Genomic DNA, 12,913 nt, shown 5'->3' on the forward strand with positions numbered 1-12,913 from the left:
CAGCTCTGGAACTCCCCAGACAGAAGTCTCAAGCTTTTATCCTCCTACAAAATGTTTAAGTCTAGTTTGGTGAGGTATCTTCTGTCCAGGCAAAATTTCAATTGAAATGAAATTGTGATTTTGTTCTCTCACTGTATTTTTCCTTGTCTCCTCCTCATTTTTTTTCTGCCTTTTCTTTTCTTTTCTTGGTTGATTTAATTTAGTGTTTTGTATTGGGGGGGGGATTTATATAAGCCCTTGGGCTTCCTTTCCTCTCCTGCACATTCTTTTGGCCTTTGTATTAATAAATGTATTTTATTGTTTTATCATTGTGCATATTTAAATAATAAAAAAAATAATAAAACAATCTCTCAAATTCTGACGAATTCTCTCACTAACTCCAATGTCAAGTTTGGAAGTATTCAAAACACAGTGTTCAACCGCTGCCATTTAAAAATCTTTCACTCAATTGATATAAAAACTACATTGCCGCGTTCCTCTAAGCCTTCTGCTTCTGACGGTCTTCAAATTGTTTTCCTCACTCTTCAACTTTGTCATAGTATCCCATTTCTGCTCCTCATTCTGCAGTTCTGCTGGGTGTGAGCTCGTTAAGCCGCACCTGTTTACCTATCACTGTGAGGACATCTCTCTTCCACTCCTGTGCTACATATTACACTGCAGCCATTTGAACTATTATTAATTTGACCTTTGACCTTCTTTATAGAATATTGTGCTAATTAATAATCCAACAAATGCTTTTCTAATAAAATTCAACGTTTCTTTTGCTACTTTGGCATCTTCAGGTGTCTTAATTACTTCAACCCATTTCATTCCAGCCCGTTGTCTCTTCTCTCCAGTTTTCTGCCTTCATCTAGCTCCTTTCACAAATAACCTGCAGGCCTTTTACAACTTTTGGCTACATTTCCACACATTTTGTACATTGTTCTTTTCACTTTTGGTTTTGCATTTCCCTTCCTTTCTTCTTCTCCTTCTGTTGTTTTCTCTTGGCTGACACTTCTGCCATTTTGAATTTAAGATTCTTCTCCTCACATATAAAGCTCTTAATGACCGAGCTCCATCATATCTTAAAGATCCTATTATAAGATATTTTGGCCCCGGTTCAAGTCCCGCATCGGACGGCACTTCGCTGCATGTCATTCCCCCTCTCTCTGCCCCCTGCTTCCTGTCTCTCTCCAACTGTCCTATCTCTTAAAGACATAAAAGCCCCCCCAAAAAGATATTTCCCTAACAGAGCACTTTGTTCCCAAACTGCAGGTTTACTTGAGGTTCCCAGAGTTTCTAAAAGTAGAATGGGAGGCAGAGCCTTCAGTTATCAGGCCCCTCTCTGTGGAACCAGCTGCCAGTTTGGGAGGCAGAGCCTTCAGTTATCAGGCCCCTCTCTGTGGAACCAGCTGCCAGACTGGGAGGCAGAGCCTTCAGTTATCAGGCCCCTCTCTGTGGAACCAGCTGCCAGTTTGGGAGGCAGAGCCTTCAGTTATCAGGCCCCTCTCTGTGGAACCAGCTGCCAGTTTGGGAGGCAGAGCCTTCAGTTATCAGGCCCCTCTCTGTGGAACCAGCTGCCAGTTTGGGAGGCAGAGCCTTCAGTTATCAGGCCCCTCTCTGTGGAACCAGCTGCCAGTTTGGGAGGCAGAGCCTTCAGTTATCAGGCCCCTCTCTGTGGAACCAGCTGCCAGTTTGGGAGGCAGAACCTTCAGTTATCAGGCCCCTCTCTGTGGAACCAGCTGCCAGTTTGGGAGGCAGAGCCTTCAGTTATCAGGCCCCTCTCTGTGGAACCAGCTGCCAGTTTGGGAGGCAGAGCCTTCAGTTATCAGGCCCCTCTCTGTGGAACCAGCTGCCAGTTTGGGAGGCAGAGCCTTCAGTTATCAGGCCCCTCTCTGTGGAACCAGCTGCCAGTTTGGGAGGCAGAACCTTCAGTTATCAGGCCCCTCTCTGTGGAACCAGCTGCCAGTTTGGGAGGCAGAGCCTTCAGTTATCAGGCCCCTCTCTGTGGAACCAGCTGCCAGTTTGGGAGGCAGAGCTTTCAGTTATCAGGCCCCTCTCTGTGGAACCAGCTGCCAGTTTGGGAGGCAGAGCCTTCAGTTATCAGGCCCCTCTCTGTGGAACCAGCTGCCAGTTTGGGAGGCAGAGCCTTCAGTTATCAGGCCCCTCTCTGTGGAACCAGCTGCCAGTTTGAGAGGCAGAGCCTTCAGTTATCAGGCCCCTCTCTGTGGAAACCAGCTGCCAGTTTGGGAGGCAGAGCCTTCAGTTATCAGGCCCCTCTCTGTGGAACCAGCAGCCAGTTTGGGAGTTAGAGCCTTCAGTTATCAGGCCCCTCTCTGAGGAACCAGCTGCCAGTTTGGGAGGCAGAGCCTTCAGTTATCAGGCCCCTCTCTGTGGAACCAGCTGCCAGTTTGGGAGGCAGAGCCTTCAGTTATCAGGCCCCTCTCTGTGGAACCAGCTGCCAGTAAATGTCCGGGAAGCAGACACCCTTTCCACTTTTAAGACCAGGCTGAAAACTTTCCTTTTTGATAAAGCTTATAGTTAGGGATGGCTCAGGTGACCTTGAAACATCCCATAGTTAAGCTGCTATAGGCCCAGACTGCTGGGGGAGCTCATCTGTCACACCTTTCCTCACTTTGCTCTCTTTTTCCCCTGTTTAATTTCTCAAATGATATTATATACATGTGACATTATTGTGGTCTTTTGTGGTTTTTCCTCTTTTTTCTGTCTTCTCAAAGCCCAGCTGGTGGAGGCGGATAGGCACCCTTCCTGGTTCTGGTTCTGCCAGAGGTTTCTTCCTGGTTCTGGTTCTGATGGCCACCCTTCCTGGTTCTGGTTCTGCCAGAGGTTTCTTCCTGGTTCTGGTTCTGCCAGAGGTTTCTTCCTGGTTCTGGTTCTGATGGCCACCCTTCCTGGTTCTGGTTCTGCCAGAGGTTTCTTCCTGTTCAAAGGGAGTCGTTCCTCTCCACAGTCGCCTCAGGCACGCTCAGGACGGGAGATTGGACTGAAGACAAGTTTCGGTGCAATCTGTTGGTTTCCTTAGCTAGGAAACTGTTTTTGAATTGGCTCTATATGAATGAATTGGATTATTTTGATCATTTGTTGTAATTTGGCGATATATATAAATAAACTGAATTGAATTGCAGATCTTAAAGACCTCAAGACACAGGAGTGACTCAACTACAACACAGTATAGGGTGTGCCTCTGGTACCAGCTCCACTTGCCAGAGATGGGGACTCAAGTCACTGTGACTTGGACTCGAGTCGCTGTTTTGATGACTTGTGACTTGACTTGACAAAAAATAAAAGACTCGAGACTCGACTCGGACTTGGAAGTTAAAGACTCGGCACTTGACTTGAGACACGATGACTTGAATGACTTGAGTGTTATTCAGTTCATGTTTTCAGTTTGAATATAAAATTAATAAATTCATTAAAATAATTATCTCGATTACCCGGTAGGAGCGCAGGCTGAGAATGGCGTCATGATTGGATCGTTACCCCGTCAGTCAGCCATGCCCTCTCTACATACCTTACGTGTTTATTGGAGAGAATAAACTCATATCAGATATGCATCAACATGTCAGCGGGACTGAGAGTCGTTGTCTTCGGCTTTCGTAATTATGCTGCATCAACATCTCCGACAGCCAGATGACTTCCAACTTTGTTCGTCATTTGAAGATCCATTCTGACCACTAAGTGGTTGTCAAATTAGCTAATATTATCCTGTTAGCCTAGTCGGTAGTTAGCTAACGTTAGCTTGATGTGATACGGGGTGGACAGGTTGGACACATTGGCCAATGATGTTTACTGACAGTTACTTATATCTTTGTGTTTTCACTTTATTAAGATCAGATTCTGCAGGTAAAATTACAATAATAAGGTGACTTGACCTGTTACAGGACTTGACTTGACCTGTTACAGGACTTGACTTGACTTGACTTGACTTGTTACAGGACTTGACTTGACCTGTTACAGGACTTGACTTGACTTGTTACAGGACTTGACTTGACTTGACTTGACTTGACTTGACTTGACTTGTTACAGGACTTGACTTGACCTGTTACAGGACTTGACTTGACTTGACCTGTTACAGGAATTGACTTGACTTGACTTGACTTGTTACAGGACTTGACTTGACTTGACTTGACTTGACTTGACTTGACTTGACTTGACTTGACTTGTTACAGGACTTGACTTGACCTGTTACAGGACTTGACTTGACTTGACCTGTTACAGGACTTGACTTGACTTGACTTGACCTGTTACAGGACTTGACTTGACTTGACCTGTTACAGGACTTGACTTGACTTGACTTGACTTGACTTGTTACAGGACTTGACTTGACCTGTTACAGGACTTGACTTGACTTGACCTGTTACAGGACTTGACTTGACCTGTTACAGGACTTGACTTGACTTGACTTGACCTGTTACAGGACTTGACTTGACTTGACCTGTTACAGGACTTGACTTGACTTGACTTGACTTGTTACAGGACTTGACTTGACCTGTTACAGGACTTGACTTGACTTGACTTGTTACAGGACTTGACTCGACTTGACTTAACCTGTTACAGGACTTGACTTGACTTGACTTGTTACAGGACTTGACTTGACTTGACTTAACCTGTTACAGGACTTGACTTGCCTTGTTACAGACTTGACTTGACTTAACCTGTTACAGGACTTGACTTGACTTGACTTAACCTGTTACAGGACTTGACTTGCCTTGTTACAGACTTGACTTGACTTAACCTGTTACAGGACTTGACTTGACTTGACTTGACTTGACCTATTACAGGACTTGACTTGACTTGACTTAACCTGTTACAGGACTTGACTTGCCTTGTTACAGACTTGACTTGACTTAACCTGTTACAGGACTTGACTTGACCTGTTACAGGACTTGACTTGACTTGACTTGTTACAGGACTTGACTCGACTTGACTTAACCTGTTACAGGACTTGACTTGACTTGACTTGTTACAGGACTTGACTTGACTTGACTTAACCTGTTACAGGACTTGACTTGACTTGACTTAACCTGTTACAGGACTTGACTTGCCTTGTTACAGACTTGACTTGACTTAACCTGTTACAGGACTTGACTTGACTTGACTTAACCTGTTACAGGACTTGACTTGCCTTGTTACAGACTTGACTTGACTTAACCTGTTACAGGACTTGACTTGACTTGACTTGACTTGACTTGACTTGACCTATTACAGGACTTGACTTGACCTGTTACAGGACTTGACTTGACTTGACTTGACCTGTTACAGGACTTGACTTGACTTGACTTGACCTGTTACAGGACTTGACTTGACTTGACTGGACCTGTTACAGGACTTGACTTGACTTGACTGGACCTGTTACAGGACTTGACTTGACTTGACTTGACCTGTTACAGGACTTGACTTGACTTGACTGGACCTGTTACAGGACTTGACTTGACTTGACTGGACCTGTTACAGGACTTCACTTGACTTGTTACAGGACTTGACTTGACTTGTTACAGGACTTGACTTGACTGGACCTGTTACAGGACTTGACTTGACTTGACTGGACCTGTTACAGGACTTGACTTGACTTGTTACAGGACTTGACTTGACTGGACCTGTTACAGGACTTGACTTGACTTGACTGGACCTGTTACAGGACTTGACTTGACTTGTTACAGGACTTGACTTGACTTGTTACAGGACTTGACTTGACTTGACTGGACCTGTTACAGGACTTGACTTGACTTGTTACAGGACTTGACTTGACCTGTTACAGGACTTGACTTGACTGGACCTGTTACAGGACTTGACTGGACCTGTTACAGGACTTGACTTGACTTGTTACAGGACTTGAATTGACCTGTTACAGGACTTGACTTGACTTGACTGGACCTGTTACAGGACTTGACTTGTTACAGGACTTGACTGGACCTGTTACAGGACTTGACTTGACTCGACTTGACTTGACTTGACCTGTTACAGGACTTGACTTGACTTGACTGGACCTGTTACAGGACTCGACTTGACTTGACTTGACCTGTTACAGGACTCGACTTGACTTGACTTGACCTGTTACAGGACTTGACTTGACTTGTTACAGGACTTGACTGGACCTGTTACAGGACTTGACTTGACTTGTTACAGGACTTGACTTGACTTGTTACAGGACTTGACTGGACCTGTTACAGGACTTGACTTGACTTGTTACAGGACTTGACTTGACTTGACCTTTTATGTGTGATTAATAGACTTGAATTGACTTTAATCCAATGGAGCATAACCGCATATTTTTTTTGTAGGAATTAGCCAGCAACTTCCACATGCGCGGCACAGAGTTGGTGGAGTTGGAACAGGCCCACAGCGAGTCCTCTGAGGGTGAGGTAAGATGGCTCCGCCCCTCTGAGGGTGAGGTAAGATGACTCCGCCCCTCTGAGGGTGAGATAAGATGGCTCCGCCCCTCCGCTCCTCGGCGGAGCTGCGGAGAGGAGGATGTTGGAAGAGAGAAAGAGGGAAGTAGTGACACACGGCCGGACCGTAGCTGTTCGGACATATGCCCTCTGCCTTATGAATAATAAACCAGCTACGTTTTCTCGGAGGTGAGTGAGATAAAACTCTAAAGACGTTAAGATTTGTTTCTTTTACACACATTTAAGTTGCTGAAATACAACTTTATCGTCCTTACACGTCAACGGTCATTATCGAGTTTTTCTTTTAAATGAAAGCTGGTAGCCTTTACCAACAACAGATACAAGTACTTGATGAACGCAGAATTAATGTGTGCTGCCCTTGCTTCGTTTTAACTGGTACAGGTAACACAGTTTTTGACAGTAATTGTTGGATCACAACAGCCATTTTCATCTACCGTAAAACTAGCTGCCGACAGCATGCCTCAGCAAGCCCTTTGTTGCTTTTACCCGCCGAGACAGATGCATATAAGAGCAGTTTTTCATCTACCGGGATCCCTCTGAAGTAATTCATAGGCGCCATGTGTTGTAATATTGATTTGGAGCAAGCGTTTACACCCCTGCCATCTGTTTTTTGTCTTCTAAGAATGCAGAAGGCGGAACACTAGGTGAAACTGACATTTTTGCCAGAATCATGACACACATAAAAGTCAAAATCTCAACTACAACGTATAAGTTATGTATGTCATAACTGCAATTTTGGTAACCTAAAACTATGTTTATTGAATATGTATTTTTTATTTATGTATATGTAACAGTTCTATTTAGCAGTGCATATGACACCTGAAAGTATTTTATCTGCACTCTTCACTTTTAAATTAATTAATGATTATTTTTTAATGTTTTTTTAAATTTTTTTTTATTATTATTACAATATTTTTATTTCTTTTTAATGATTTTTATCGCCTTTTTGTGTAGCTGTGAAGCACTTTAAATTGCCTTGTGTATGAATTGTGCTCTATAAATAAAATTGCCTTGCCTTTCCTATTTTAACTTGTCACTAGCTACAACAGTGACAGTTCAGTTACCATCAGATTGAATCTAAAAACTTAATGCATCGGCAGAAAATACAGAAATAAGCTGCTTTGTGTTTTAGTGTTCCCTCTACGCCTCCAGTAGAGTTACATAACCCCGACCAGTAGTTGTCCAGAGGCAGTTCTCAAATTTTTGGCTCGGTTTTTGGACAGAAATATGCGAAGTAGTGATCTAAAACATTTGATTAGTGGAGTTAACATCTAAACAGTGAAACAGTGCATTTTTAATCCACTTTTCTTTTGTTCAAAATGAGAACGTAGTGTACTTGCATCTTCATCCACCACTATCATGGCGTGGTTCCATTTACAGTACAAATGTGGGTGTGAGGTGGGTGGTTATGTCAAAACCATCACTACATTACTGCTGTCTTATGATTTTTACTAGTACTCACGAATATGTTGGCTGTCTGTGATTGGCTCAGCCAGTTTATGGAGTTTTAATTAAAGGGATAGTTCGCCTCTTTTGACATGAAGCTGTATGACATCCCATACTAGTAATATTATTTATGAACATCTTCTTACCCCCCGCTGCGTCCTGTGAGCTGAGTTACAGCCTCTTTTAGGCGGTGACGTAAGTAGTCCGGCTAGTTGGCTGGGGCTTTTAAAAAAAAAAAAAAGCTTTTGCTTCTGAAAAGAATATGGATTCAAAAGAGTAATACATTTGCATCACAAAATCGTATTTTCCGAAAAAGTTACACCTCACAATCGCATTACTGGACACTTCGAACAAGTGCACCACCATTTGTCGGTCACCCTGTCTCTCACAGCTGCAGCTGTGGCTCCAACTTCAGCTGGGACCACTTCTCTGTCCCTCCTCTCTCTCTCTGCCCGTTCTAACTCCATCTGGTGAAGTTCGGCATCTGTATATTCTAGTTCATAAAGATATCCCTTTAGCTCTGTGGTAAAAGGGATGTCTTCATCATTGGTGTCGTAGTCAGACATGATTACGTTAACTTTCCGAGCAGTAAACACCGTGAAACAGACGCGGCTGGCGACAGGCGGCAGCGCGCAATGATGCTGCAACCTAGGGCCAAGCGATTGTGAGGTGTAACTTTTTCGGAAAATACGATTTTGTGATGCAAATGTATTACTCTTTTGAATGCATATTCTTTTCAGAAGCAAAACGCTTTATTTTAAAAGCCCCAGCCAACTAGCCGGACTACTTACGTCACCGCCTAAAAGAGGCTGTAACTCAGCTCACAGGACGCAGCAGGGGGTAAGAAGATGTTCATAAATAATATTACTAGTATGGGATGTCGTACAGCTTCATGTCAAAAGAGGCGAACTATCCCTTTAATGGTCTGCCTGGTTCTATGGAAGTTTTTCTGTGCCATCAGAGTTTGAATACGAATTTCTAATATTGAATTTTTACAGCATCAAAATCAGACTTTGAATTTGAAAAACCAACAGTGTAAAAAAAAAAAAAAAAAAATCAATTTCTAAAAACAAAAATCAGTGTAAAAAAATTCTACATCTAAAAAAAAATTGAGTGGAAAAAAATTCAACTTCAAAATTAGAAATTTGTATTCGAACTGATGGCACAGAAAAACTTCCATATGGTTCAGAATTCACCTCGGCAAGAATGAATATTTACAGTACAATTGAACGGGAATGCTAATATGACCTGAAAAAGCTGCTGCTGCAGGGCGCCATCTACTATTTGTGTCTGTGTGCCACGTTAGTGGATTTTCTTTCACGCTGTGTTGTACTCCGTTTTGAATTTGTTTTTCATTGCACGTAAAAATGGACCCGTGGCATATGTTTTTTTTTTTGTGTGTGTGTAAATGCTCAGTGGGGCGAGTGCCAAGTTTTCAGTACATTGTTGCATTGGTGCTGTTGAAAGTAACTGCTGCCAGTGGGGCACAGTGCCAAAGATAAGTGAAACTGGAAGAAATGCCTGCTAGTCTTGTTCATGTGCTGTTCTCGGTTGACTTTAATGAAAGTTTTATGGCCATATTTACTAAACGGCTGCTTTGACAGAAACTGATCGTGTGTGCATATAAACCTGCTACTGTGTCAGTGTCTCCAAGCAGTTTGGCCTCTCTCCAATTAGAATTGGATCAAAATTAATTGGATTACAATTGGAACTAGAAAGCTGCAAGCAGCTGCATGCGGGACCGAGATGTGCGCACGTTGGGGCATGCGCTGGAAGTCGTAGTCGCGCAGCTCTGCCCACACGCACGATACCCTCTGCGTACGTACGAGCACATAATAACCCCAATGCGGAGGGGTTTTTAAAAATATCTAAGGGGCGCCATTTTTGCTCCGCCCACACACGATACCCTTTACATACGTACGAGGTCGTCAGGGTGGACGTGTGTGCCAAGTTTCATGACCTTGCGATGATGATAAGGCTTTCAAATCACAAACGCCATCACACGATTTTCACCGCCTGGCCACGCCCACACCGTTCAGAGTTTGGAAAAGTTTCTCCATGTTTTTTTTCCCCCCCATGTCTTAAGAGTAACCTGACCAAGTTTGAAGTCTGTAGCATTAAATCTGTAGGACGAGTTCGATCATATGCAAGGCGTGGAATCGGGCAAAAATGGCACCAAAACATACCTTCCATTCAAAATGGCCGCCTTCCTGTGGGCGTGGGACCATGGCGGCATGAGACTTTTTTGTGCGTCTGGGCATGATGAATGAGTGTACCGAATTTTGTCGTCCCACGCCAAACTAACCCCAATGTGGGGACCATTTTTAAGCATCGTAGGGGGCGCTACAGACTCAATGAGCGACTCCCAAAAATATAAAGTTTAGATTCTTTCATGTCGTCGACTGGCAGGTGGCGCTCGCAAAATTTCAAGAGTTTTCGAGCACCTTTTGCAAAGAATAATAAGAAGAAAGAAGAATCCTTACAGATACAATAGGGTCCTTGCAGTTTCACTGCTCGGTCCCTAATGAACTGGACTGTATATATTTGGACTCGTATTAAACTTGATTATTTTCTCTTTAAAGTACCCTGAGATTATATTTGTGGTCAATTGATGCTACATAGATAACAAATTTGGTAAATTTCCATTCCTCTGGACTTGACACAGTGCAGATGAAAATGTGGACAGTGAATTCCCTGCTGCAGGCATTATGGAGCTTTTAGTAAACCAAAACAAACATGGAAAAGAGCAAAGAAACGTTTTAGTGTGGCAGACGCTCCTTCTAGTTTGACATTCCAGATCATCCTAGATTTCCTCCGGTCAATTAAGAATTGATATGCTCTGATAACATCTTTCTCAGGCAAAGCAATTAAATGTGCACGAACGGAGACTCTCCCCCATCGTTGCTAGCGGAGGCTACCCTGTGCCTCCTGTTCACAGTGAGTATCACTGACACATTGAAACAGTGAGTTGTGTAGCACAAAGCTTAGAAAAATCAATCTGTGAGAATATTTGCAACAGGACCGTGCCTCCGAGGTGCTCATAACATTTATCCAAACAGCAATTTTGAGGTAGTGAGTGCAAATGATCCGATGTCACTGGACTCTTCTGCCATTGCTCCATTTGTTCCATTTGTATTGATGGCAAATTGTTCATTGTGATCCTTTAGATTGCAGGTTGTCATGTTGAAAACTCTTCTTTCCCGAAGCGTTCATGAATGCTTTAAAGGGATAGTTCGCCTCTTTTGACATGAAGCTGTATGACATCCCATATTAGCAACATCATTTCTGAACATCTTCTTCCCCCCTGCTGCGTCCTGTGAGCCGAGTTCCCGCCTCGTTTTGGCGTTGATGAAGGTAGTCCGGCTAGTAGGTTGGCGCTAGCGACAGCCGCGCCTGTTACGGTGTTTGCTGCTCGGAAGCAGGGGACTGCTCGGTCTGCTTTTCGGTCTGCACGGTTTACATTGGACGCATTGATATCAAGGGAGGCAAAAATAGCACCAAGCGATGTGAGGTCTGACTTTTTCCTGGAGAACGATTTTGTGATGCAAATGTATTACTCTTTTGAACGCATATTGTTTTGAGAAGCAAAACGCTTTATTTTTTAAACCCCAGCCAACTAGCCGGACTACCTTCGTGGACGCCAAAACGAGGCTGGAACTCTGCTCACAGGACGCAGCAGGGGGTAAGAAGATGTTCATAAATGATGTTGCTAATATGGGATGTCATACAGCTTCATGTCAAAAGAGGCAAACTATCCCTTTAATTTGCTGAACATGGAATGTGGTTAATGGGGTTCTCGCCCACCAAGGACTGTGTACTCTGTATTGTGGGACTGCCACATCTTCCCACTTTGTGTGGCTTGCACACGTCTCAGCTGATGTACTGTAAATGACCAGTCGCTGGATTGATGATGGCCAGTTAAAGGATGTTAACATATCACACAACCCTTTATCGCCCTAAAACTGCCGTTTTGATTAGGGATGTACCGATACTGGTATCGGGCCGATACTACTCTAATATACTCATTAAAGTTAACCGATACCAATTTATTGCATGAAGACCGCAATCAGAGGGTGGCTTGTCATTTTTGTTGTATTTTTTGAGATTGGCGGCTAGGGGAGATGTCGAGCTAGTGAGACCGAAACCTGTCTTCCAATTCATTGCATTTTTTTTGTGGTAGAAGTATCGGCATCGGTACTCTGTATCGGCAAGAACTCAGATCCAAGTATTGGTATCGAATCGGTTTGAAAAAAAGTGGTACCGCTGCATCCCTAGTTTTGATATATCGGTTCATTTTTAGGCACATGCTTTAGGATAACTACTGGAACTCTGTTAATAGTTTTTATACTTTTGTAAGTTTTGTCATACAGTATTTCAGTATCCTTGTTGGAGCTCAGACTTCTCCCCTCATACTGCAGTACTGTAGTGTTAGATACAGTATTTTTCAGCATGCGTTCATCTTACCTTACCTGGAAGGCATTCAAACCTGTTTCACTGACTTCATAGATTGAAACTGAACTCTTTATATTGTACTGTTGTGCTCTGTAAAATGTATCCTCTTTGGTCAGCTGTACGACCACGTATCTGTGAATCAGAAATTGCTGCATCATGTTAACTTTCTGAAGTTGTGAAAGCGGTGCAGAAAAAGAGGAAATTCGGTCCGGAAGCACAGATGAGAAAAAGATTGTTGTGCAGCAATTATCCACACAACAGCTGCATCTCTGTGGTTGAAGTGGCATGTTGTTTTCATAGGTTCAGCACCTGTCACAATGATTATGGAGCTTATTTTATTTTTTTCACAGCAGCTTGTCATTGTAAGGTGAGAAGCAGGGTACCTCCTAGAGAGGCCATCGGTCAATCAGGAGCTATCATTAAATTACAAAGGTTTACATTATGTATCATAAGGAAATGTCTGTCAGTTTTAATTAGCAGGCAAGCTCTGTCTTAATTCTAAAAAGACATATGTTTAGACTTCCCTTTTTTAGTTTCATGTGGTTAAACCTGTCTTATACAGTATAACGTGAGACAAGTCATGTCCAAATGGGGTCACTTAGTTC

At 43.2% G+C, this 12,913-nt stretch overlaps 1 protein-coding gene across 1 annotated transcript in view; it reads left to right on the forward strand.

Annotated features, from left to right (window-relative positions):
* Positions 1–6,452: 6,452 nt before the first annotated feature.
* LOC142378261 (inactive rhomboid protein 2-like) overlaps positions 6,453–12,913 on the forward strand; it is a 50,158-nt gene continuing 43,697 nt past the window's right edge. The window contains exon 1 of the mRNA XM_075462553.1: positions 6,453–6,578. The gene's annotated coding sequence lies outside the window, so the exon portion shown is untranslated. The remainder of the gene's footprint in view (positions 6,579–12,913) is intronic.

Source organism: Odontesthes bonariensis, chromosome 4 (assembly GCF_027942865.1).
Source record: "Odontesthes bonariensis isolate fOdoBon6 chromosome 4, fOdoBon6.hap1, whole genome shotgun sequence".
In the NCBI taxonomy this organism is placed as follows: domain Eukaryota; kingdom Metazoa; phylum Chordata; class Actinopteri; order Atheriniformes; family Atherinopsidae; genus Odontesthes; species Odontesthes bonariensis.